Source organism: Phalangium opilio, unplaced genomic scaffold (genome assembly GCF_054372755.1).
Source record: "Phalangium opilio isolate 3A_F unplaced genomic scaffold, DU_Popi_V2 ptg000061l_1, whole genome shotgun sequence".
In the NCBI taxonomy this organism is placed as follows: Eukaryota; Metazoa; Arthropoda; class Arachnida; order Opiliones; family Phalangiidae; genus Phalangium; species Phalangium opilio.
This window is the reverse complement of record NW_028324178.1, coordinates 4,773,746-4,800,506: the sequence shown is the minus strand read 5'-3', so window position 1 is coordinate 4,800,506 and position 26,761 is coordinate 4,773,746. Positions and strand designations below refer to the sequence as shown.

Sequence of the window (26,761 nt, the reverse complement as noted above, 5' to 3'; positions counted from 1 at the left end):
CCATTGTTGTAGGAAGAATAACGCAGAGAGATAGAACTTATTGAAATATTTAATTCTCGAAAAACAAAAACACGTCCGTACTGGTTCGCGTTACATCACAAAACTGACTGCCCTTTAGCAGGCGGCGGCGGGGTTTTTTATCCCCGCCAACATTAAGTTTCTTATCTTTTACAAAGAGCTAGTGGCGCCTTAAGCGCCACTTGTGAGAAAAAATGTAACTAAGAAATAGATGAAGCAGACGACTTCGGAGGAACGTGGAGGGCGTCGTTACAAACTGATGATGAAGGCAATTCGTACGTTTTATTTTCATGTGAAATTACGTTATAACAGGATTCGCAAATTTGTTTCTGGAGTCTAAAACAAATATATCCTGCTATATGGTAAATTATCAACTCTTTTGCCTTTTCCCTTGGGTCTATGCTCTCTACTTTAGTAATTTTTTGGTCTTTTTGTGCCAAGCCTGCAAGTCCAAGGAATTCCACCAAGTCTTCTAAATTATCACAGCATGAATCAGAACTCCTTGCTTGCTTGTGGCCAGAACTATTTTGTTCTTCCATAAAGCTATAAACGGCCTCTGTACCAAATATGTCTTCCACTAGAGTTCGAAGAATGTCAGAGGCCGGTTTTTCTATACATATCTATGGAAATGTGAAGGTTAGCATTTTATAATAGTATAGGATATATCACTTAACACATTGGTCTCGATTTAATGGCATGATATCCATGATTTGACCATGCTCAGTCACTTGAGTCATCTCCAAGGCTGTGGAATCTTGAAGCACCTGATTTTCACGTTCACTAAAATGTAGTGGCTCGTTTAACAGGCCATAATAAAAAGAAAGAAAGGTAAGAGAGATAATGATTATGTTCTTTACAATATGAGCAAGTTAAACTTACAGACGTGCTTGGAGCAGTATATGCCATTTCTTCCACCTCCGTCTCAATGTGGTTCGGAAAAAGGAAAAAAGAAAAATGTTATAACTATAGAGTTAGATAAGCAACACCATAGCAGCACATTGCTTTGATAATGCTAATAATATTACCAATTCATTCATGATCTTTTCAACATTTAGATCAGGCATAAACCTTTGGGCTTGCTTCACAAGCAAAATCTTTAATCGATGCCGAAATTCTCTACCTGATGGAAATTTGTTACCCCTGGCGCGAACACACGAGAATAAACTTTCTAGTGAATTTTGATTGAAGCGCCCAGCCATGACAAACTTGAAACCCCTTTGACAAAGGTAGGTATTCAATTCTATGATTGAGAGTGATGCCATTATAACACCAGTTTGAACTGGCTTCCATGCTTTAGCAATTTTCATTCCTTCAAAAAGAACTACCACTTCACGTAAATATTCAATGTTGCTTGCTTTTAAGGATTTGCCTTTACAACGACCATTCATTATTTGAAACCAGTTATGCATAAGCCAACAAAACCAAGCAATTGTTAAGGCCTCCTTTTCAATATGTCCAATGTGAACAGCGGTTTCCACCGCAGCAGCTGTATCGGCACTTAATAGTTGTTGCGCAAGAGGCACTCTCATCTTCTGATAATGTGTTGGATTAACATGTGTTGGGGTAAGTTTAGGCGCTAGTTTCAGATCTGAAGTTGCCTGAAAGTGTATGAGGTGCTTCAAGTACTTAATGTCTACATTTTTGTAAGGAAGATCATATTTCGCGACACATTGCTCTGGCAGCTCCAAGACATTGACCAGAATAGAATTTTGAACACTTATCAAAATATGAGGTGGATCTGGTACTACAAAAATCCTGTTCTCTGGATTGCACGGGTGTGTAAAGTGGTGTTTCTTTTCATAACATGACACCTTAATTCCTAGGTCACGATACATAGCCATATTTTTAGGGCTATGTCACTTACTATCGACACAACGTAAAATCCAATGTCATGAAGGCATTTTATACAGTCCGTCATGAAATTCTTCAGATCACCGCTGTCTATACTGTTGCCAACCAAGAATGTATTTCCATTTGGAGCAAGCAGAACGATCTATTACCACTAATCCCTGGGTAGCGACTGCATGGTTAGACAATGTTGAATGTCCCAATACAGTTTTTAATCCAGCATTATATTCGTATGACCGCTTAATTTCCATTTCGTCAACCAAGAGTATAACACTTTCTTCTATCTTTGTCATTTTGGGTTATTGTTTTTGCAGCAGGCGCAGCGTGGCACTTTGAATACCTGGCGGAAATTGAAGCGCCTCTAAATGTTGATTTAGGCACCTTGTTGTTGGAAAAGGATGGCCTTGCTCACGTAAGAAATTGTACCCTTTTGTACCAATATTGTATAGAAGTTGTAACGACGATTGTATGGCTTGAGGAGATCACTGTTTGCATCGTTTGCGCTGTTCTACAACGTGATTTATTTGATCCGCAGTGAAGAGTTTGCCAAAGGCCGTCATTACTTTCTCTAATTGGTACCTCGATCCTTCGTGTTCCGAAAACAGTTTAGCGTGCTGTTTTTCAAGGTCTGTATTCTTCTTTGACAATTCCACTATTGAAGTCTTCAAATCTTTTATAATTATTTTCAGGTTTTCAGAGGCATTCTTTGACTCATCAGAAAACGTTTCTGTCTGAGTTTCGATGTGGCACTTTCGTGAATTGTCAACAGACGCTTTTAACATATTAATGCAAAGTTTAGACCAACGCTAAAAAGGTTTAACATACATTCAATCTGTTTCATAATCGTGATTATTTACATTTTTGGTCACATCAATTGATTCCAATCGCCGCACTTTAGAAAGTCTTTCCATCTCGTCCTGGGATTAATTGCAATAAATAACTAAAACATCCCTGATACCAAACAATATTGCGATGTTATTAAATCTAAACTTACCATATCATTTCCGGTGTTTTTTCTTTTATTCCTCTCAGACATGGATGCTTCTTTTTGAATTGGGTTTGGTGCTCCAATTGTAGGAACTGCATTTGGGAGTTTTCTACCATTTGTGCCAAAGCAATTCTGAGAAAAATGATCCTTCAAACAAAGTGGTTATTAGATAACTATTATTCATTCATGAATAAAACAAGACATTACCTTACAAAGACGCAAGTGCCGATATTTTCCATTTAAGGCATCATTGCTATTTCTACCGATAAATTTAAACCATTGTTGTCTAACGTCATGATTATTTGGAAAATAAAATAAATAAACATCCTTTTCTGTGTTTGTGCAAAGCGGGAATGCGCATTTACAAGTCATAGTAAATTTTAAATTGAATCCTATGAAAAACATTAACATGTACAAAAATGGGCCAAGCCTCGCCTCGTGACCTCTCCGCCGTAAAACGTTCTGAGATCCCATGTAGAGCCAAGTCTGCCTTTTGTTCTCATTCAATCGCCAATTGAACAATTATGTTATAAATTAAGTCCTTTTCCTAATTAATAACCAATATTCTTTGACTCTATCATTATTATACATCTTTGTTCGTATCAAAAATATCGTGACTTGGCAATCGCAGGTAAGTAATATTAAAAGGAAGTCGAGGGATATTCACTAAATCGTTGCCTATTTTAAAATAATCGAAGGGGATGACCTGCTCTTGCCAAGTCACGATATTTTTGATACGAACAAAGATGTATAATAATGATAGAGTCAAAGAATATTGGTTATTAATTAGGAAAAGGACTTAATTTATAACATAATTGTTCAATTGGCGATTGAATGAGAACAAAAGGCAGACTTGGCTCTACATGGGATCTCAGAACGTTTTACGGCGGAGAGGTCACGAGGCGAGGCTTGGCCCATTTTTGTACATGTTAATGTTTTTCATAGGATCTCACTTCTTTTTGTAGACCCTCGGTAGTTATATTAAAACAAGACCCTCTCGTGGTACTTCGTTTGCCAATATAATCGCTAACGTTTGTCCTTATTTACGCTGAATTAGCCCTTTCGACCCGCAGAGAATATGTGATAAAGATTGTACGCGATATCCTAATATAAGAATGTAGCATCAGTTACAACTTTCGGTCAACTTTGGACCATTACGTCCTTTCATCAAGAACACACACTATTTCTGTTGAAAAGACGGCAGCGCCATCTAGTTTTAAAATTAAGAACTAAAGAACAATTTTATAAAAATTTCGGGATGTTTTAATTTTTCTGTGCTTTATAAAATAAATTAAAACTAAATCCTGAATTTTAAGTTTCTATCTACCCTAGAAGTACCTTAGAATTTTGATGATCGGTGAGTGAGTGAGTGAGTGACAAAATAAGGTAAATTTCACCTTCGATATATCGAAAAGTATATAGGGTAGGAACTTGAAATTTGGAAACTATAGCTAGGATTGACAGTCCTCGCGGCAAGCAAAATTTCAGACTTTTACCTGTACCCATCACGAAGTTACAGTGGGCTTAAAAGTGCCACGAGTTGCTTCGAGAAAAGGATGTCAGTGCTCGACTTGGCTGGGAGCACTGCCGTGCTCCCAGAAATTTAAATTCAACCTACCAAAACTTTATTATTAAACGATGAAAGAAGCTCAATTGTGAAAACCCAAGCAGATCCGGTATGGTCTAGTGGTTAGGATATCTGGCTTTCACCCAGAAGGCCCGGGTTCAATTCCCGGTATTGGAAGTCAGTTTTTAAAAAACTTTATTAAGAAACGATACTAGGAGCTCAATTGAATTGTGAAAACCCGAGCAGATCCGATATGGTCTAGTGGCTAGGATATCTGGCTCTGACTCAGAAGGCCAGGGTCCAATTCCAGGTATCGAAGGTCAGTTTTCTAAAAACTTTATTAATCAACGAAACTACGAGCTCAATTGTGTGAAACCAACCAGATCCGATATGGTCTAGTGGCTAGGATATCTGGCTCTCACTCTGAAGGCCCTGGTTCAATTCCCGGTATCGGAGGATAGTTTTCTATAAATTTTATTAATCAACGATTATAGGAGCTCAATTGTGATAAACCGAACAGATCCGATATGGTCTAGTTGTAAGGATATCTGGCCTTCACCCATAAGGACCAGGTTCAATTCCCGGTATCGGAGGTCAGTTTTCTAAAAAAACTTTATTATGAAACGATGAAAGAAGCTCAATTGTAAAAACCCAAGCAGATCTGATATGGTCTAGGGGCTAGGATATCTGGCTTTCACCCAGAAGGCCCGTGTTCAATTCCCGGTATCTAAGGTCAGTTTTCTAAAATCTTGTACATTTTCACCAAATGTTACTGTGTTTGAAATACCTATCGAAGATAGATGTAATTACGCCCTTTACAATGCGCTAAGGTTTAAAGATCGTATTCGAAAGGTGGAAAAAATGTTACTCAAAATATACGCAATTTGAACTGAGCAATAAAATATTCAAGTGTTGAATTTTTTGTGTCATTTTAAATACATTTATTAACCATGGCGTGTCGAATAAAATTTGTAGCGCCCTTTCAGTTGTTATGCGCAGGCTCTAGCATGTGTGGTAAATCATCGTGGGTTTTTAATTTATTAAGATATAGAACATGCATGATTAGTCCAAAGCCAGATCGGATAGTTTATTGCTATTCAATTTACCAAAATAAATTTGATGATTTGAAAAGGGAAATCCCTGAAATTGAATTTATGGAAGGGTTACCTCCGAATAACGAAGAATTTTGGAATAGAAATCAAAATAACCTCCTGTTGTTGGATGATTATGCTTCAGAATGTGGTAACAGTAAAGAAATAGCTGATATGTTAATTAAGGGGAGTCACCACTATAATACCAGAATAATTTTTCAATGGATCTCTTACCACTGTCAACTATCCCGTTAATTGCGGAGTCCCTCAGGGCTCGTCTTTGGGGCCTCTCCTCTTCAACATTTTTTTGTATGATCTGCAATTTGTTGTGAAGCATTCTACTATGCTACAGTTTGCAGATGATAATACGATCTGCAAATGCATGGATTCGGATTTGGATAGAGCTCTCTTGCAAACGGATCTTGATTCAGTGGCCATATGGTGTATTAAGAACAACCTACCCATAAACGCTTCGAAATCCGTACACGTGACATACAATGGCGGACTAGTAACCGAATAAACACGGTCTACATTATAGACACTCAATGGATACCTTCTGCGTCAAAAACCAAAGTTCTTTGTGTCACAATTGATGCTCACCTACGCTTTCAAGACCAAATTAGTTCCTGCGTCAACCGTTGCAGACGCACCTTGGCAGTTGTCCTTAAACTTACCAAAAAGCTAGGGTCGTTAGATCATTTTCGACTATTGTATCTGAGTCTAGTTCGGTCTCGAGCTTTGTTTGGTTGGGTTTGCGTGGGGTGGCTGTAGTCTCTACCTTCTCAACAATATTGAAAAAATACAGAGAAAATTTACAGAGTATTGTCATACTTTCTTTATCCCCAAGGCGCCTTATGACTACAGTAGATTACTTGAAATTCTAAACCGGGTTCAATTCCCGGTATTGGAGGTCAGTTTTCTAAAAAACTTTATTATGAAACGATGAAAGAAGCTCAATTGTGACAACCCAAGCACATCCGATATGGTATAGTGGCTAGGATATCTGGCTTTCACCCAGAAGGCCCGGGTTCAATTCCCGGTATTGGAAGTCAGTTTTTAAAAAACTTTATTAAGAAAGGATACTAGGAGCTCAATTGTGAAAACCCGTGCTTATCCGATATGGTCTAGTGGCTAGGGTATCTGGATCTCACCCAGAAGGCCCGGGTTCACTTCCCGGTATCTGAGGTCAGTTTTCTAAAAACTTTATTAATCAAAGATACTAGGAGCGCAATTGCGAAAATCCAAACAGATCCGGTAAAGTCTAGTGGCTAGGATGTCTGGCTTTCACCCAGAAGGCCCGGGTTCAATTCCCGGTATCGGAGGCTAGTTTTCTATAAATTCTATTAATTAACGATTATAGGAGCTCAATTGTGATAAACCAAACAGATCCGATATGGTCTAGTGGTAAGGATATCTGGCCTTCACCCATAAGGCCCGGGTTCAATTCCCGGTATCTGAGGTCAGTTTTCTAAAAACTTTATTAATCAACGATACTAGGAGTTCAACTGTGAAAACCCAAGCAGATCCGATATGGTCTAGTGGCTAGGGTATCTGGCTTTCACCCAGAAGGCCTGGGTCCAATTCCCGGTATCGGAGGTCAGTTTTCTAAAAACTTTATTAATCAACGATACTACGAGCTCAATTGTGAGAAACCAAACAGATCCGATATGGTCTAGTGGCTAGGGTATCTGGCTTTCACCCAGAAGGCCTGGGTCCAATTCCCGGTATCGGAGGTCAGTTTTCTAAAAACTTTATTAATCAACGATACTAGAAGCTCAATTGTGTGAAACGAAGCAGATCCAATATGGTCTAGTGGCTAGGATATCTGGCTTTCACCAAGAAGGCCCGGGTTCAATTCCCGGTATCGGAGGTCAGTTTTCTAAATTCTAAGGGAGCGGTAGCTCCCTTAGATAAGGCCTGATGACGGCTCTAATGTATAAGGAAGGTTTTTGGATTGGTTTTAACTTTTTTCGTATTAAGTTTATTGTTTTGAAATTTTTCTACTGAACTAAATTCCGGGCCCTTAATATGTGGTAAAAATTTCAAGATCATCCATTCAATAGTTTATTTTATAAAGCATAAAGTTGCTAAGGGTGGTTTTCATTTCCATAAAATTAATCACAGGTTTTGGCGAAAAACTAGAGAATCTCCAGAGAAATAACATGGGAAATTTCCAAACTTACCCATTTTGTAACTACCCTTACAAAAAGAACTATACGTTTGATAGATTTGAAAACGGTCTTAAATGAAAGCCCCATTTTCAAACTTTTGCGCGTCCAACCAATTTAGTTGCGAAGTACAGATTAAACTTAATTAAACAAAATAAGCAATTAAAGATAATTACCAATTATAGGTAATTAAATTTTTACACGAGTCTAAACTATAACATCTGTTTGTGCACAAGTCTACGGAATCTGTTTAAGCGCAGACCTACAGAATATTTTTTGCAAAGGGGTATAAAATCTCTTTGTGCAGAGGCCTATGCAATCTTTTTGTGCACAGGTCAGTGGAATATTTTTGTTTCCAGGTGTATGGAATCTTTTCATGCACAGGCCTATGGAATATTGATTTACACAGGTGTGTGGAATCTTTTCATGCACATGCCTATGGAATATTGTTTTACACAGGTCTACGGAATGTTTTGTGCAAATCTGCATGGAATTCTTTTGAGTATAGGAGTATGGAATCTTCTGTGCACAGGTCTATGGAATTTTTGTTCATGGGTCTACGGTATATTTACGTGCACAAGTTTGAAGAATTTTTATGTGCACAAGTTTGAAGAATATTTTTGTGCACACAAGTCTGAAGAATCTTTATGTGCACACAAGTCTGAAGAATCTTTATGTGCACACAAGTCTGAAGAATCTTTATGTGCACACAAGTCTGAAGAATCTTTATGTGCACACAAGTCTGAAGAATCTTTATGTGCACACAAGTCTGAAGAATCTTTATGTGCACACAAGTCTGAAGAATCTTTATGTGCCCAAGTGAAAAATCTTTCTTGTGCACAGGTCTTTGGAATCTGATTTGCTCATTTCTATGACATCTCTTTTTGCGCAAGTCAATAACATTTGTTTATGCACAAGTCTAAAACATCTGTTTGTACACAAGACTAAAACTTCTGTTTGTGCACAAGTCTAAAACATCTGTTTGTGCACAAGTCTAAAACATCTGTTTGTGCACAAGTCTAAATCATCTGTTTGTGCACAAGTCTAAATCATCTGTTTGTGCACAAGTCTGTAACACCTGTTTGTGAGCAATTCTATAACACCTGTTTGTGAGCTTTTCTATAACGCCTGCTTGTGAACAAGTCTATAACACCTGTGTGTGAACAAGTCTATAACACCTCTCTGTGCACAAGTCTATAACATCTGTTTATTGACAAGTCTATGACATCTATTTGTGCACACGCGAGTGACGTCTGTCTGAGCAAGGGTCTACGGAATATTTTTGAGCAAGGGTCTACGGATTATTTTTGTGCAAATGGGTATGGAATCTTTTTGAGCATAAGGGTTTGAAATCTGTTTGAGCATAGGGGTATTGAAAATGTTTGAGCATAGGGGTATTGAAAATGTTTGTGCATAACTCTATGGAATCTGATGTGCACATGTCTATAACATTTCTTTTTGCGCGAGTCTACGACATTTCTTTGTGCACAAGCCTGTGATTTCTATTTGTACGAAATATTATTATGCGTAGGTGTACGGAATATTTTTGTGTGCAGGTATACGGAATATTATAGGTGAAAATGGATTTGGAATATTTTTGTGCACAGGTGTACGAACTGTTTTGTTCACAGGTGTACGGAATATTATAGGTGGAAATGGATTTGGAATATTTTTGTGCACAGGTGTACGAACTGTTTTTGTTCACAGGTGTACGGAATATTATAGGTGGAAATGGATTTGGAATATTTTTGTGCACAGGTGGACGGAATATTATGGTGAAAATGGATTTGGAATATTTTTGTGCACAGGTGTAGGAACTGTTTTTGTTCACAGGTGTACGAACTGTTTTTGTTCACAGGTGTACGGAATATTATAGGTGGAAATGGATTTGGAATATTTTTGTGCACATGTGTACGAACTGTTTTTGTTCACAGGTGTACGGAATATTATAGGTGGAAATGGATTTGGAATATTTTTGTGCACAGGTGTACGGGATATTTTTGTGAAAATGGATACCAAATTTTTTTGTGCACAGGTGTACGTGATATTTTTGTGCACAGGTTAACGTGATATTTTTGTGCAAATGGGTAAGGAAACTTTTTGAGCATAGGGTTATGGAATGTTTTTTGCAGAGGTCAATGGAATATTTTTGTGTACAGGTATATGGAATATTTTTGTGCACAGGTGTACGGGATATTTTTGTGAAAATGGATACCAAATTTTTTTGTGCACAGGTGTACGTGATATTTTTGTGCACAGGTTAACGTGATATTTTTGTGCAAATGGGTAAGGAAACTTTTTGAGCATAGGGTTATGGAATGTTTTTTGCAGAGGTCAATGGAATATTTTTGTGTACAGGTATATGGAATATTTTTGTGCAGAAGTCCGTGAAATATTTTTTGTGTACAGGTATATGACTCATGTTTGTGCACAAATTTATAGAATGTTTTGTACACTGGTCTAGGACATATGATTCTGCTCAAGTCTATGGTATTTGTGTGTGTATAGGTCTACAAAATATGTTTCTGCACAAGTATGAAGAATCTTTATGTGCACAAGTCTACGGAATCTCTTGTGCAAATGTCGATGACATCTCTTTTTGAGCAAGTCTATGAAATCAGTTTTTACACAAGCATATGACATCTGTTTGTGCACAAGTCTATAACATCGGATTGTGCAAAACCGTGTGACTTCTGTTTGTGTAAAACTCTGTGGAATCTCTTTGTGCACGAGTCTACGTAATATATTTGTGCGCAAATCTATGGAATCTGTTTATGCGCTAGTCTACTGCATCTGTTTGTGCACGGGTCTACGGATAATGTTTGTGCAAATGGTTGTGGAATATTTTTGAGCATATAGGGGTATGGAATGTTTCTGAACAGGTCCAAGGCATGTTTTTGTGCACATGTCCATGGAATATTTTTGTACACAGGTCTATGTCACATGTTTATACAAAAGCCAATAGAATATTTTGTGCATAGGTCAATGGAATCTTTTTGTGCACAGTTTTATGAAATATTTTTGTGCGCAGGTCTAGGGAATATTTTTGTGCGCAGGTCTAGGGAATATTTCTGTTCAAATGGTTATGGAATAGTTTTGTGCTATGGGTATGAAATCTTTATTGTACACAGGTCTAAGGAATCTTTATGTGCACAAGCCTATATAATGTTTTGAGCACAGTTCCATGAAATCTTTTATGCATATCTCCATGAGATTTTTTGTGCACAGGTCTATGGAAACTTGACGTGCACAAGTCTATGGAATGTTTTTGTGCACAGGTCTATGACATCTGTTTGTGCATAAAACTATGGAATCTGGTTTGAACATGTCTATGACATCTGTTGTGCACAAGCCTGTGACTTCCACTTGTGCACAAGCCTGTGACTTCCACTTGTGTACAAGTCTACGGAATTTGTTTGTGCACATGGCTACGGAATCTGTGCATAGATCTCCGGAATCTGTTTCTTTACAGGTCTACGGCATCTGTTTGTGCACAGGCCTACGGCATATTTTTTGAGCACCGGTCTAGGGAATCTTTTTGTGCACAGTTTTATGGAATCTCTTTGGGCACAGGTCTATGGAATATTTTTGTGCACAGGACTATGGAATCGTTTTGTGCAAATGGGTATGGAATTGTTTTGTGCAAATGGGTATGGAATCTTTTTGTAAACAGGTCTATGGAATCTTTATGTAAACATGTCTATGGAATCTTTATGTAAACCGATCTATGGAATCTTTATGTAAACAGGTCTATCACTTCTGTTTGTAAACAAGTCTAAGACTTCTGTTTTTGCACTAGTCCATGGAATCTGATGTGCACATATCCATGACATCTCTTTTTGCGCAAGTCTATGATGTATTTTTTGCGCAAGTCTATGACATCTGTTTGTGCACAACCCTGTGACTTCCGTTTGTGTACAAGTCTACGGTATCTGTTTGTGCACATGTCTACGGTATCTGTTTGTGCACAGGTCTACGGAATATTTTTGTGCACATGTCTTCGGAATATTTTTGTGCTTAGGTCTACTGAATATTTTTGTGCACAGGCCTACTTAATCGGTTTGTGCAGACGCCTAAGGAATCTGTTTTGCAAAGGCCACTGCATCTGTTTGTGCACAGGTCTAAAGAACATTTTTCTGCAAATGGATACGGGATATTTTTGTGCAAATGGATATGCAGTATTTTTGTGCACTGGTGTACGAGATATTCTTGAGCATATTTTCGAGCATAGGGGTATGGAATGTTTTTGTGCAGAGGTCCATGGAATCTTTTTGTGTACAGGTATATAACATCTCTTTTTGCACAAGTTTATGACATCTGTTTGTGCACAAGTCTATGACATCAGTTTCTGCGCAAGTCTATGACATCAGTTTGTGCGCAAGTCTATGACATCAGTTTGTGCGCAAGTCTATGACATCAGTTTGTGCGCAAGTCTATGACATCAGTTTGTGCGCAAGTCTATGACATCAGTTTGTGCTCAATTCTAAGGGATCTGTTTGTGCACAAGTCTACGGGCTCTGTTTGTACACAATTATATGACATGTTTTCTCACAAGTCTATGGTATCTGTATGTGTACAGCTCTACGAAATATGTTTGTGCACAGGCAGGGTGACCACAACAAAGCCTTGTAATAGTTATAGGAAAATAGGAAATTTACAATTGATTTACAGGAAATCATAGGAGACTAGCTGTTACCCGCGGCATCGCTTGAGTGTAGTAAGAACTTCCATCAAGTATGGGTACATTTTATTGATTCGACCAATATTTTTGTAGCATCCTAGGAGCGAAGGTACTCGGCGTCGACCATCAGCTCGTCGGGACATTTTTTATTATTTACACGCAGACATTCTATAAAGAAGGGTTTTTTAATATCTGGCCGCCATTTAAAATGATGGCAACAAATCGATCCCGAAAGACCATTCAGCCCGTCTATAGGTTAAAGGAATCCAGTGTACTAAATATTTGGGAAATCTGTTGAAACGCGCGGACTTTCTTACAAAGAGAAGATTTGCTACATTTCTGGGCGCCATTTATTAAGATGGTGGCGGACTGGAAAAATCTTTCTTGGTACGCGCCTACTACTTACGAGTAACGTTCCTCCAAATTTTCAGCCTTCTGGGGCCAGCGGTTTGGGCTGGGCGATGATTATCAGTCAGTCAGTCTGTCAGTCAGTCAGGACTTTGATTTATATCATGAGTGAATCATATACTAAAGTCTGTCAAACGAAAGAAGAGCCCTGAGAAATTTGTCCAAATTGGTGTCGCCACCATCGACCCCATAGTACTTTATCAACTTGTTTTATTTTGTCAATAGTCGTCTGTAATATAGTCTGCTATAAACAGATGGGCTTAATCGCAATAGAACCAAAACATTTTGCAATATATATTTAATATGTTTATGTTTCATGGTTTTTTACGATCATCGAGTATTAAAGAATAAAAAACAAAATTAACGACAAGACACCAATTTTATCTTGGTTGAACTAGCATTGCAATATATTTTAATGACAAAAGTTAAAGTACTTGTCCATAAGTCTAAGTAGTTCAGCATCAAAGCGTCTTCAGTCCACGTCTTGATCAGAGTTTTTGCTGTCTTCTTGCATATTAATTTTAAGAGGTTCAATTGTGGTTTCGATGATGGAATCTTTTTCCCAATACTCATGCATTATATTCTCGACGTGAACTTTATGAAATAATAAAGCGTCTCAAGTCCAGAACCCTGAAGTACGAAATTGACGAGGTCACACGGTAGTGAGGATTCCACCGTACCATTGCCAGTTTAACCCGATTGAACTAATATGGGCACAAGTGAAGAACGACGTTGCGAAGCAAAATTCTGGTTTCTAACTCTCGACGGTCAAAGATGCAACATTGAGGGCCATTGAACGTGTGACACCAGAGAATAAGCGTAAGGCAATAGAGCATGTCGAGAATATAATGCATGAGTATTGGGAAAAAGATCCCATCATCGAAACCACAATTGAACCTCTTAAAACTAATATGCAAGAAGACAGCGAAGGCTCTGATGAAGACGTGGACAAAAGACGTTTTGATGCTGAACTACTTATGGACAAGTACTTTAACTTATGTCATTAAAATACGTTGCAATGCTAGTTCAACAAAGATAAAACTGGTGTCTTGTCGTTAATTTTGTTTTATATTCTTTAATACTCGATGATCGTAAAAAATAATGAAACATAAACATATTAAATATATTTTGCAAAATGTATGGGTTCTATTGCGATTAAGCCCATCTGTTTATAGCAGACTATATTACAGACGACTTTTGACAAAACAAAACAAGTTGATAAAGTACTATGGGGTTGATGGTGGTGACACCAATTTGGACAAATTTCTCAGGGCTCTTCTTTCGTTTGACAGACTATAGCTCCCTATAAGTTACTCAGCCACACTGGCCTAATGTATCCAGCGTTTTCTTCCCGCCAAAAAAGTGTTACCTATATGCGACCTACAGTGAGAGAAAATAACACTTCTCCCGGCGCTTACGTATTTCCGGTAAAAAACCGGAAAAGGAGATCAACCAATGAAACTTTGAACTGAAAGGTAGTTAGTATAAGCATACGACGTTTTAGAAATGTTGTGATTGTTTGCGGACGGTTCAGAGTCGTATTTTATCTTTCAGATTATTTTAATGGGTTAGGGTTGGCGCAATAGGAAGTTTTATTTTTTTAACCTCTCCGAGTGACGTATGTCACGGAGAGGTTCTTATTTTGACGTGTGTGTCTGTTGTTACACCCACGTGACCGCGTTTGCAGTTTCCAAATCGGAGCAAACGTGTTCGCCATTTCCGAACTGCATTCACAGTCACGGAAATAGCTCCTCTACTTGAGTTCTCACACCACCATCTTCTGGTCTTTGTCCATTCCACACGGACACTAGTCTGTACTTACTGGCTTCTATGCTAGTTGTAAAACAATCGGATTTTAAATCAAAAACATTTAATTAGCGTGATAATAACATACATAATTAAGTTAAATTAATAATAAATTGGTTAAATATTTAAAAAACCTCCTCCTTAAACTTGATTCAAGCCATATCTGAAGATGTTTTTTTCCTATACCGGACTAATAAAGCGCCGTTTGTAGGAAGTCGAACCCTGGAATGGAAACTCAAATGTTGTTGAAACAACACAGAGCTGGACGCATTACCACCAGGCAACCACACGGTTTGTTAATAAGCTCCTTTTACACTTTTTTTTAGTCGCCGTATATGATTTTGAAATTGTTTAGCAATTTTCATATCGTTAATTTTTCGATTTGCGGTAAAAGCTTTTAGGAAGGCTTTCGTACTTTTCTTCTTACTTCTATGAATAAGATAGAGGGCGCTATACTGCCCGCATACGCTACTTTCTAACCTCTGAAGTTGTCGTTTACCAAAAGTCCATTTTCTGCAGTTTAAAGATAAAAATCTTCTTATACTAGGCAGAAATGGTGGCAAACCGTAGCTATCGAAATAATACCCTACACGAGCTCCGTCTATAAAGACCGATACCCAGTGAGACCCCTTTTCATAGTGCTGATCTAAATTTATAATTAACGATGCGGGATATCTGGTAACCTTTGGTAACCTATTTGATGCGAAAACACCCAAAAAGTTGGGCGTATCTGATAAAGCGAGAATCAAGTCTACGGTGGTGGTTGCTGACATTTTAATAATCTACAATTACGTTTCTATTTTTATCGATTTGAATCATGCTTTGAAATTCGGCGTATACAATGCAGACTGCGGCTTCCGACAAAGGTTTAGCGAATCCCATGTCCAATCTTAATTGTCCTTGCTTAACGGGGTTCCAGTGGTTTGTTTCACTAGCAGATAGGTCAGGTGTCAGATCAAAAGCGTAGAGGGTTAACCCGTTGGCAAACTCGTTGGGAGTAATATCGTTACCGTCGTCTTTATAATGAATACCCGTGCCCGCGAACAATGTTTGATAAGCTTCTATATACAAGTTTTTACCGAAATCAGGAGTCAACGGTTTCGAGGGTATTTGTTCGTTATCGAGGTACAGAGACAAAAAATTTAAATCCCAAGTTTTAAAGTTAAAGGGATTCAGAGCGTAACTGCCCTTGAACGCCGCGTTGGAAACTATTCCAATAATGACGCGATTAGGCTGAGGGCCTAGATATATATTGTTAAAACTCTCGGTGCTACTTCCGGTAGAGATAGTTTTAGTTTTAAGTTCGGTGCGCGTAAAATTATATTTGGCAGTACCGTTATTAAGCGCTGCTTCATGCGCTAACAATGTTTTAGGACTGAGTTTAACTTTACGTACCGCTAGTGCTGCGTCTAGTATCTTGACTTTACAGTTTTTGAGAGTGGCTGTTTCTTGGCACATTAAGGCAAACTCGTCCTTGTTGCGAGTAAACACGACTTTAAGGTCCACCCCGTTTAAGAGATATTCGGGAATATTAAACACGTCACTAAACACGGGTGTAAAAAATTCAATCACGGCCGATTTAGCAGTTTTAGCCATTCGGGCGACGAAACCTTTATTTGAAAAGTCGTCAAACTTTCCGGCTTCGTCCTTTTCCCATCCGGCCATCATGAGGTGAGATGTTTTGGCCGCGGGTCCGTAATTTGAGACAGTTTCGATAAAAGAAGTGAAGGCGTAGTTTTGAGCGGCTGAAGAAACTCGGGTATTGTTCAAGAAAACATCGCAAGTTCTCCACAATGCGTGGCCAGCGTTGTTTACGAAAGCTACCACGGCGGCATCAGGAAGATCACTTCCGTCTTCGTTGGTGATTTTGACTTTGTTGTAATGCATGGTGTGGGCTACATCGATGTAGCTATCTCCATTGCCCGAGATGAGGTATTCGAGGGTAGAGCTATTACCAATGGCCGCCAAGGGTTTGGCCCATACACCTTGAGCATGTTCGACACTAGTTTGAATCGGCACAGGGGCAAAAATGTCCAATTCACTCTTAAGAGCTTGGAGAGAAAACATGATTTTTTTCAGGAGCTAAATATATCGCGTGGCGTCTGCTTTGAATGACGGTGATAAACTGACAGGCGTTTAACTTTGCGTCTCTTTATCTTTAATCCTGAACCTTGCTGTGCAGCAGTCATGTTCTCATAAGTTTCCTGCAATCTCTTTTTCGCGGCACTTTTCACATTCTGACCTTGCATTACGTCACCAAGAATCTTTTGTCCCGTACTAATGGCTCTAGGTGCCAGATACTTTGCACCTCTAATTAATAAGGGGCGTGCCCATCTAAATAACCCTTTCAGGGCGCTTCCTATCCCGTGTCCTTTTTGGTGGGGTGTCCCGACAAATACTTTTGACACCCCTCCACCCCCTACCTGATCTAAATAATACCTTCTATACTCGCAACGAGACTCTAATGTTTGGGGTTTTGGCATGGTCTAAAGTGTAGTTTACAGGTCGACGTTCCAAACTCGAATGACGCGGCTTGGCCTAAACTATTCCTTATATCAATGTCTATAGTATCAAAGTAACGTTTAGCAACTTTAACGTAATGGGGAGAGTTAAATGATTTAGTTATAGTCGAACCGTGAGGCTTTTCGCTGTCTACGCCTACTATACGAAGTAGCGGGGCTACCGTATCGCCTATAAATTCATTAGCTACTATATCGGAATAAATAAACAATTGGTCGGGAATATAATAATTTAAATTAGCGGGAACAGAGCTTCTATACGATTGGCTGGTTTTATCTGAAGAGCAAGAGAAAGACGTACTTTGGCCTTTTGGGGTTTTAAATCCTAATATCCTTTTCAAAGTGGGAGAAAGAGCCAAGATACCGTTAGGTTGAATAGTTAAAGAAATGTAATCAGAGAGGGGATCCGAATCAAATTTAAACTTTGAACAGTATTGAAAGCCGTTTAATCCGGAAGCTATTTGTTTAAGTAGGGCTTCTAATGATTTGTAATAACCCCCGGGAACTATAAAGGCCTCGGCTTTAACAATAGGCTGTGATTTTCCGTCCCGACCTTTTTTATTTTCATGCGAGACCACCTGCACGTGACCTTCCTCCCTGGGTATGTTAAAAAAGGACATTGGGTACAAAACTTCTACTAGAGCAACCTCCCAGTCATCCCCGATCAGCTCTATAGCCTGGGGCAACTTGGTAGTGTACGAAGACGTCTTGTTGTTGTCATAAATTTTCATGCTAGCGTTGCTGGGGAGCGTTAGGTAAAAGGGAGACTGCATCTTTAGCAGGAATCCAACTATTCATAGAAGGGGGATAGCCTAACCACTTTACAAAGAGCTCCTTTTGTCCTCTACTAGTGCGCTTACGAATTACTTTCTCGATCTTGTACGTCTCGGGTCTAACTACCGACTGAAGTTCCATCCCGTAAAACACCCCCTTTATTGGTTCCCCGTTTAAATCTTCTAGTTTGAATACAGGAGGGCGTCTGTATATTTTTCCCACTATTTTAAAAACCTCTATTGTGTACGTTCGCTCGTACCCTTTTTCAAAAATCATCTTATTTCTACTTATTCGGACGTATTCGCCCACCTTTAATTTTTTCCCGTAAACTTTCTTTTCGCTAAAGTACTTTCCGTATACATTTTTAAAAACCTGAAGGACATTGGTGCCAGTAACTTCCAAAGGAGTCATTTTTATCGCGGAATGCACCGAGTTATTGTAAGCCTTAACCAGGTCATCTAGAACATCTATATATCTATTGGTATTCTTTTCTGTAAAATACCTGTACATGCGTGACTTTAAAATTTGATTTAATCTTTCTACCATACACGCTTTTATATCGTCATTCTCAGTTGTAAAAAATATAACCCCTTTCTCCTTCAAGTATCCTTGTAATTGTGAATTTCTAAATTCAGTACCCTTATCCGTTTGTAGTTTCCTAGGAACCCTCTCTCTAAAGACAGACTTAAAAGCCTCAACCGTTTCAACACCGCTTTTGGATTTTAAAGGTACGGCCCAGGCTTTTCTGCTAAAGCAATCTATTACGGTTAATATGTATTTGTACCCGTCGTTGTACTGACTCAAAGAACGCATGTCGTTCAAATCCGCCTGATATTGATCTCCTATGTTAGTTACAACCACCTTGTTTCTTTTAAACTTTCTAAAAACTCTCTTATGTAGAGTGTACGCGTCTTTTCCCTTTAACCAATCTAGTACCTGTTTCTTACTAATACCCTTTAATTTCACTGCTAAATATAATTTTTCAGCACCCCCGAAACTGGCAGGGTGGGAAGGGTTAAAGTAGATACCTTCTAAAATTTTGGAGATTTTACGTACGCTACCCATTTCGGAGACTCGGTTTTAAGTTTTTTAGCTGCTGACTTGACACTAACTTTGGGAGCTCTAGTTCTTTTGATTTTAATTTGTTGGGGTATTGTATACGAAGTTAGAGGGGAAAAACTAGAAAGTAGGTTTGTAAATGCGTAAAAACCTCTAGGTTTTGGGTCTTTGTTAGAGGAAGGCTTGACAAATTCTAAAGCTATATCTCTAATATTCGAGCCGGGTATTAATGAATCATTAACTATAACTTCCCCACTATCTGTCCACCTAAGCTTTTCAGGGTTAGTTGAAATCTGATCAACGATACTATGTACATGCCCTATATATTTAAGGGGGATATCGTCTAACCAAGCCAAGTTAAAATAGTTGGATGTTGGTTGGGGAACCGTGGGTATAGGTTGCCTAGCGATATTATGTAAATTATTATATCTCTGTACAGTCTGTTCGTATAAGCGCCATTTTGAAGCTTCGTCTAAATCTTTACGAGCTAAAATAACATTCATTTCATTGTCCAATTCCGAAACTACTTGTTGTTGGGGGTGGGGAAAGGGGTCGCTTTTAAAGGTAGAGCTAGTGACAAGGAGCATTTTCTGAGCGTACTGCATATTTTACTGACTACCTCCTGTTATAGCGCCGATAATAGAGGAAACTAGAGGGAAAAGGAAAGAAAAGAAACTACCACCTTCCTGAACTAGTATATCACGTTTTGTTTTCCAAGATATTCTCTTATTAGCAATTTTTCTAAGTTTTGCGGAATGCCTAGCTAATCTAGCTTTTTGACTTTTATTTAATTTAACGTTACCGTGTAAAGTATTTTCAACACACTCTGCGATTGCGTCAATTAAGGGCTTCTTGGCGTTACGTAAAATGATTCTACGTTGTTTTCGAGGGGATTTGGCAATAACGGAGAGCAAATTTCTTTGTGACCGAACGGCATAAGGCATAGTGACTAAATGAAGAGATGGCTAAACACCCATCTACTATTATAATTATTTGGGGATGTAAACTTCGCAAGGGTTGTCGGGAAATATTCCTGTCCTAAGTCTATGATTCTCGGGGCATCTTTGGTGTAGATCGAATAATAAATATCCGAAAGGTAAACTAGTAGCGTCACGGTAGGCGTCGACAGCGAAACGCCATTTATCGGCAAACATTTGTCTAGCTATTATTGAACTTTGCAATTTGTCTCTAGGAGATTTCATAAGTATAAGATAATGAGCGTTCAAAGAAATATCTCTAGAGTCTTTGGATCGATGGAATACGTTTTGGACGATATAAATCACGCTCAAGTTGCGATGATGCGTGCCCTTGGTAAAAAGAGACCCACCTTCTCCTTTGTTCTCGGTCATCAAGTCATCGATGATTAAAAGGCAAGGCTTACCGCCGGTATATTCTGATAAATCTGGCATACCTTGTTTGAAAACCACAAATTTCCTCAAACTTTCGAAAAAAGGTTGCCATTCACCGTAGAACCAATGTATTTCGCTTATATTAGGGGAAAACATGGCTTCCCTGTTCTCTAATATTTTTAAAACTAATTGAGTTTTCCCGCTTTGAGACGGGCCTGCTATCACCATGTTAAAAGGATGGTAGAAAGGATACATGACCTTACACTTTGACTTTCAACGAACTAATGAGATAAAGATTGTAAAGTGTTTGTATATATATATATATAGAAGAGATTGACACGAAAATGAACAATTGCAATTTCGAAAATACATGGGATATTTAAGGAAGCATTGACGAAAAAATTAGTTAATCACAGGACATTTCACCGAGACGAAAATTACTAATTGATAATATTGATCAAAAATCAATATGGCTAGACTTTATATACATGCCGACTAGATAAATAAATATATAAATAAATATCACCGGGACTGACTAGATAAATAAATAAATAAATAAATAAATAAAAAAAGAAGAGACCCCTCACAGAAATAGATACTGTCGAATGTGCTCAAACTCGGTAACCGTAAGGTAGCGTGCGGAAATCTTCAATTAACCTAACCTTATCCACAACAGTTCTATAAACCTTGGACTGGTCGACACTTATAACAGTGTGATCAGCCTTTCGGCGTATTTGCTTGGGGATTGGTACTTGGATTGGTTCCGCCGGCGGTTCGTAAATGCCTATAAGCCCCATTAACCTATCCATGTTAACCAAATCTTTGGTGGTATGGTTAAGTCGGAACCCCTTAACCTTCATCTCGACGGCTGTCGATCCGGTATCAGGGTTCACAACTCGGTATGCGTAGTTCTTACATCCACCACTCGCATATTCTTCGATGTAGGCCTGGGGTCCGTACTTTTCAAGCTCATTGGTCATTTCACCGAGGAAATTCCCAGTTTCGATTTCTACGCCCCCTGGTGTGTAAACGTACAGTATCGAATCAGTGTCTGTATATAAAACAGACTCACCCAAGCGGTCTAAGTAGGAATAAAGCTTAATCCGAGCCATGGCAGTGGTGTAGGCAGCGATCGGAACACTGACATTTTTATTAATTGGGTCAATCTCGTTGATATAACACCACTTAGCAACGCAAATGTCGTCGCTAACTGGTATCAACGTCTTGACCTCAATTGCTGGGTCATAGAACAAGTTAAAGAACTTCTGTGGATCATCGAAGACTTCTACCTTGTCAAGGCGAGTCCTCTCACCAAATTTGCCCCAAAACGAATTCAAACACAGTTTGGCGTTGGTACGCTTGCCAGCGTTCTTCTCGATACAGCTAGGATCAAGTTTTACCCCTTCCTTTTCGTAGTACTCGGCTACGTATTGATCTTTCTGCGCTTGGGTTACTACGTCAGAAGGCCAGCCGCTACTTTCCTGTTTTAGCTTCAGAAAGCAGTTGACGTAATTGTTAAAAAGCCCGCCACTTTTTGTTAAGGGGTCGTACTGAGATATTTTGTACGACCAGGCTTCGTGGATTTTAACAACCACGTAACCCTTTCTAACTGCTAAATGGACTTCGTCCGCCACAAACGTCCCCCTAATAACTCTTTCCTCGTCGGAATGTGTGCAATCCCCCTGATATTTGTTTTCAGCGCACAGCTGACACAGGGCAAAGGACAATTTCCCCCCGATCTTTTGGGGTAAAACGGGGTGGAAGAGGTTACGAGGGGGCAGGATATCCAGTTTAATAAAACCTTCAATCTCGTCAATGGGTGGGAAGTTGTCTGTCAAGATCGTAGGGTGGCCGTATGGTAGTTTACCGTATTTGTTACACCATGGATATAGACTAGTGACGTCGACATATCGAATCTCCTCTCCCGGCTTAACCTTGTGATGAAGACAAAGAGCGGAAGTACGTCCCCCGAAAAATGCGTTACGGGGATTGAGTGGTTCCCACGCATCGATTTGGATATAGATAGAAGATAGAAAGGTGTTAATTTCGGGCTTTTGCTCCCTCAATTTGTGGAATTCGCATTCCCACATTTCGATTACCTTATACCCCAGCTCCCTAAGCCTCTTATTACAGTTCAAAGTATCAGTATAGCGGGAGTGTAAAGTTTGGGTGACGTCACCGTGCAAAACCAGGTCTCTGTTTACCGGGAAACAGGCTCTACACCCGTGCCAAAAACAACCTTGAAATTGGTAGACGACCTTTTGATCTGCGCCAAGATCGTCTACTAGAAGCCCGTCGACTTTAATGTTCAAAATTTTAGGTTCTGAACCGTTAAAAGCCGACTTAATTATGACCCCGCGCTTATGGGCTTCCCACCTCAGCCACTCGATGGCTACTTTAGATTGAGGGTCTTTCATTCTATAGCCGTGAGGTGGTACAATTCCAATTGAATTTGGCGCTAGGTGGTCCTTCCTGAAAACGGCATTGCAGAGCCCGGCAATTGTCACGGCAGTGTTAAAAGGGTTAACGTCTGCAATCTTCTCAAAAATCTCCCTCTACTTTAAGCACCCCTCTCTTAAAATCCTAACGTCCAAACGGCAATAATGTATCAATTCTTCAACGTAGTTGAAACCTTTTTTGGCTTCAACTTGTTCGTTGTACCATGAAATTAAAACCGAGCGTTGTTTTTCGGTTAGCCTGTCTGGCGCGTAAGATTCTAAAAGAGGCATGCTTTCCCTCAAGACATAATTTGTACTCGTAGGATCTTTTGGATCAAACACGTGTTCGGGAACAAAGTTGAAGAGCAAGTGCGGGAAATATCCCTTATTTAAACTAGGGTCTAAGCCAAAAGTGGAAACAAAGCTAGATAAGGGGGATGGGATGAAATTTAAACTATCTATAAATGTCAAATTCTCATATCGAATTTGCATAATCTTCGTTCCCGTCATTATCACTTGAGGGCGCCACGCTTTGATGGCTAACATGGCTTTGTACAGAAATTGTAAATCGTAACCCTTCGCATTATGTGCTATAACGGTTATTTTGGGAGAATTGTGGAATTCTTGAAGATAATTTAAAAAATCCAGAACAGGATCATTCCCGAAAAACACCCGTTCTCGAGGCCCGCAGGTGGCGCAAGTAAATTGATCGGATTTCTCGAGAATGCATTGATCACAGATTTTTTGAGAAATACATAAGATAGGAGTGTGTAGGAAAGCATTAGGGTTTGAAGGGTCTGGGGTATTTTGAACACATTCGAGATCATAAAAGATAGTAACCGAAGGAAGGGTCTTAGCTTTTTTAGCCGCAGGGTGGGCTTTAGATTCGGTAACCTGCATGAAACAATAGTGGGGGTGTGGATTGAATTTATTGCAGATTACGCAATAGACTTCACCGCAGTTGTGAGGTGACTTGCGTTTCCCCATATCTATGGTTTTTGCGCAACGGGGGCAATTAAAAACCCTTTCACAGACTGATAGGGTTTTGCTTCCACTAGCCTTATGGGCGTCAAAGCATTCTTGCCCCCTAAAGTCGCGATGACAGGTCCCGCATCTTATTTCCACCCCCTCGCAATCTTCGGCCCTTTGACAGGAATAACAATACTTGTTGCAAGCGTGAGTAAAGTCTAAGTTGTTATATCCCACAAGGCACCTCTCGCAGAAATAATGAAAATTGAAGAGAGGTTTAGGTTTAAACTAAACCCCCCATTCTCAAGGCGAAATCCCCCGGCCATTTTGCCTCTTCCTAGAAGAAACTACCCCCATTCTCATGGCAAAATCCCCCGGTCATTTTCCCTCATCCTAAAAGAAAGTAAAGCCCCCCATTCTCAAGGCAAAATCCCCGGTCATTTTCCCTCATCCTAGAAGAACGCAAAGCCCCCCCCCCATTCTCAAGGCAAAATCTCCCGGTCATTTTCCCTCTTCCTAGAAGAAAGTAAAGCCCTCCCATTCTCAAGGCAAAATCTCCGGTCATTTTCCCTCACCGTAGAAGAACGCAACCCCCCCCCCGCCCATTCTCAAGGCAAAATCCCCCGGTCATTTGCCCTCATCCTAGAAGAAAGTAAAGCCCCCCATTCTCAAGGCAAAATCCCCTAGTCATTTTCCCTCATCCTAGAAGAAACTAAAGCCCCCCATTCTCAAGGCAAAATCCCCCGGTCATTTTCCCGCTATCCTAGAAGAAAGTAAAGCCCTTCCCATTCTACAGGCAAAATCACCTGGTCATTTTCCCGCTATCCTAGAAGAAAGTAAAGCCCCCCCCCATTCTCAAGGCAAAATCCCCTGGTCATTTTCCCGCTATCCTAGAAGAAAGTAAAGCCCCCCATTCTCAAGGCAAAATCCCCTGGTCATTTTCCCTCGTCCTAGAAGAAAGTAAAGCCCCCCCATTCTCAAGGCAAAATCCCCCGGTCATTTTCCCTCATCCTAGAAGAAAGTAAAGCCCCCCCCATTCTCAAGGCAAAATCCCCTGGTCATTTTCCCGCTATCCTAGAAGAAAGTAAAGCCCCCCCCATTCTCAAGGCAAAATCCCCCGGTCATTTTCCCTCATCCTAGAAGAAAGTAAAGCCCCCCCATTCTCAAGGCAAAATCCCCTGGTCATTTTCCCTCATCCTAGAAGAAAGTAAAGCCCCCCCATTCTCAAGGCAAAATCCCCCGGTCATTTTCCCTCATCCTAGAAGAAAGTAAAGCCCCCCCATTCTCAAGGCAAAATCCCCTGGTCATTTTCCCGCTATCCTAGAAGAAAGTAAAGCCCCCCCCATTCTCAAGGCAAAATCCCCCGGTCATTTTCCCTCATCCTAGAAGAAAGTAAAGCCCCCCCATTCTCAAGGCAAAATCCCCCGGTCATTTTCCCTCATCCTAGAAGAAAGTAAAGCCCCCCCCATTCTCAAGGCAAAATCCCCTGGTCATTTTCCCGCTATCCTAGAAGAAAGTAAAGCCCCCCATTCTCAAGGCAAAATCCCCTGGTCATTTTCCCTCGTCCTAGAAGAAAGTAAAGCCCCCCCCCATTCTCAAGGCAAAATCCCCCGGTCATTTTCCCTCATCCTAGAAGAAAGTAAAGCCCCCCCCCATTCTCGAGGCAAAATCCCCTGGTCATTTTCCCGCTATCCTAGAAGAAAGTAAAGCCCCCCATTCTCAAGGCAAAATCCCCCGGTCATTTTCCCTCATCCTAGAAGAAAGTAAAGCCCCCCCCATTCTCAAGGCAAAATCCCCTGGTCATTTTCCCTCATCCTAGAAGAAAGTAAAGCCCCCCCATTCTCAAGGCAAAATCCCCCGGTCATTTTCCCTCATCCTAGAAGAAAGTAAAGCCCCCCCATTCTCAAGGCAAAATCCCCTGGTCATTTTCCCGCTATCCTAGAAGAAAGTAAAGCCCCCCCCCATTCTCAAGGCAAAATCCCCCGGTCATTTTCCCTCATCCTAGAAGAAAGTAAAGCCCCCCCCCCATTCTCAAGGCAAAATCCCCCGGTCATTTTCCCTCATCCTAGAAGAAAGTAAAGGCCCCCCCCCATTCTCAAGGCAAAATCCCCTGGTCATTTTCCCGCTATCCTAGAAGAAAGTAAAGCCCCCCCATTCTCAAGGCAAAATCCCCCGGTCATTTTCCCTCATCCTAGAAGAAAGTAAAGCCCCCCCATTCTCAAGGCAAAATCCCCTGGTCATTTTCCCTCATCCTAGAAGAAAGTAAAGTCCCCCCCCATTCTCAAGGCAAAATCCCCCGGTCATTTTCCGCTATCCTAGAAACACCTCACTTGCATGGACTATTGGATTTCTTACTTACGGTTTCAGTGTTACTTTTGCCAATTAATACTAAAAAAATTCCTTTTTATATAAAAATATTTTATTATCATAAGTAATTATGTGTTGAACTCCTTAAGGTTTTGAAATATGTAGAGCGCCAATAAATTGATAAAAGAGGCAAACAAGACAGAGACTGCGGCAGTTATAATAAACGTCCTGCATGGTTCGTGTGCCGAAATTACCAATATCTACTTAACATACTTTATAAATTTTTAATTCCAATAGCTCAACTCGGCTCGCATTTTGGCTTGATAAAAACACTGAAACTAATGAATATTTTTCGAAATTTTTAAAAACTAGGACTACTTTGCATATAATATAGGAAGCAATGATAACATTTTAATCAAAATCTTCCTAGACCCACAACGGAGGCGTTTAAATAAGAATTATGAGTTCATTTTATGAAACATTGTTTTATACGGACTAAGGAAGAATTAGCATTAAAAACCAAGTTTAGTTATACAGAAAAATATTTATTAACAATTTTGTTTCAAAAATTATTTAGTAATCGAGCATACGCCCGTGCACACTCAAACATTTTATTAGCCGTTTGCGAAACGACAGGCATAGGGTTTCACAAGAGTTTGGCTTCAGCAAATTGTAAGCGTTTTGGACCATTAGCAGTAAGTCTTCGTTATTGTTTGGAACTCTTTTCTCCATGAGTTGAGCTACTGCTGACCAAAGGTTCTCAACCGGGTT

The 26,761-nt window shown here is 39.8% G+C and overlaps 3 non-coding genes across 3 annotated transcripts; all 3 read left to right on the top strand.

Annotated features, from left to right (window-relative positions):
• The first annotated feature begins 4,526 nt into the window (after positions 1–4,526).
• Positions 4,527–4,598, top strand: TRNAE-UUC (transfer RNA glutamic acid (anticodon UUC)). The gene has a single exon. It is a non-coding gene; the product is annotated as a tRNA-Glu (tRNA).
• A 1,890-nt stretch (positions 4,599–6,488) lies between these two features.
• Positions 6,489–6,560, top strand: TRNAE-UUC (transfer RNA glutamic acid (anticodon UUC)). The gene has a single exon. It is a non-coding gene; the product is annotated as a tRNA-Glu (tRNA).
• A 202-nt stretch (positions 6,561–6,762) lies between these two features.
• TRNAE-UUC (transfer RNA glutamic acid (anticodon UUC)) lies at positions 6,763–6,834 on the top strand. The gene has a single exon. It is a non-coding gene; the product is annotated as a tRNA-Glu (tRNA).
• Positions 6,835–26,761: the final 19,927 nt, after the last annotated feature.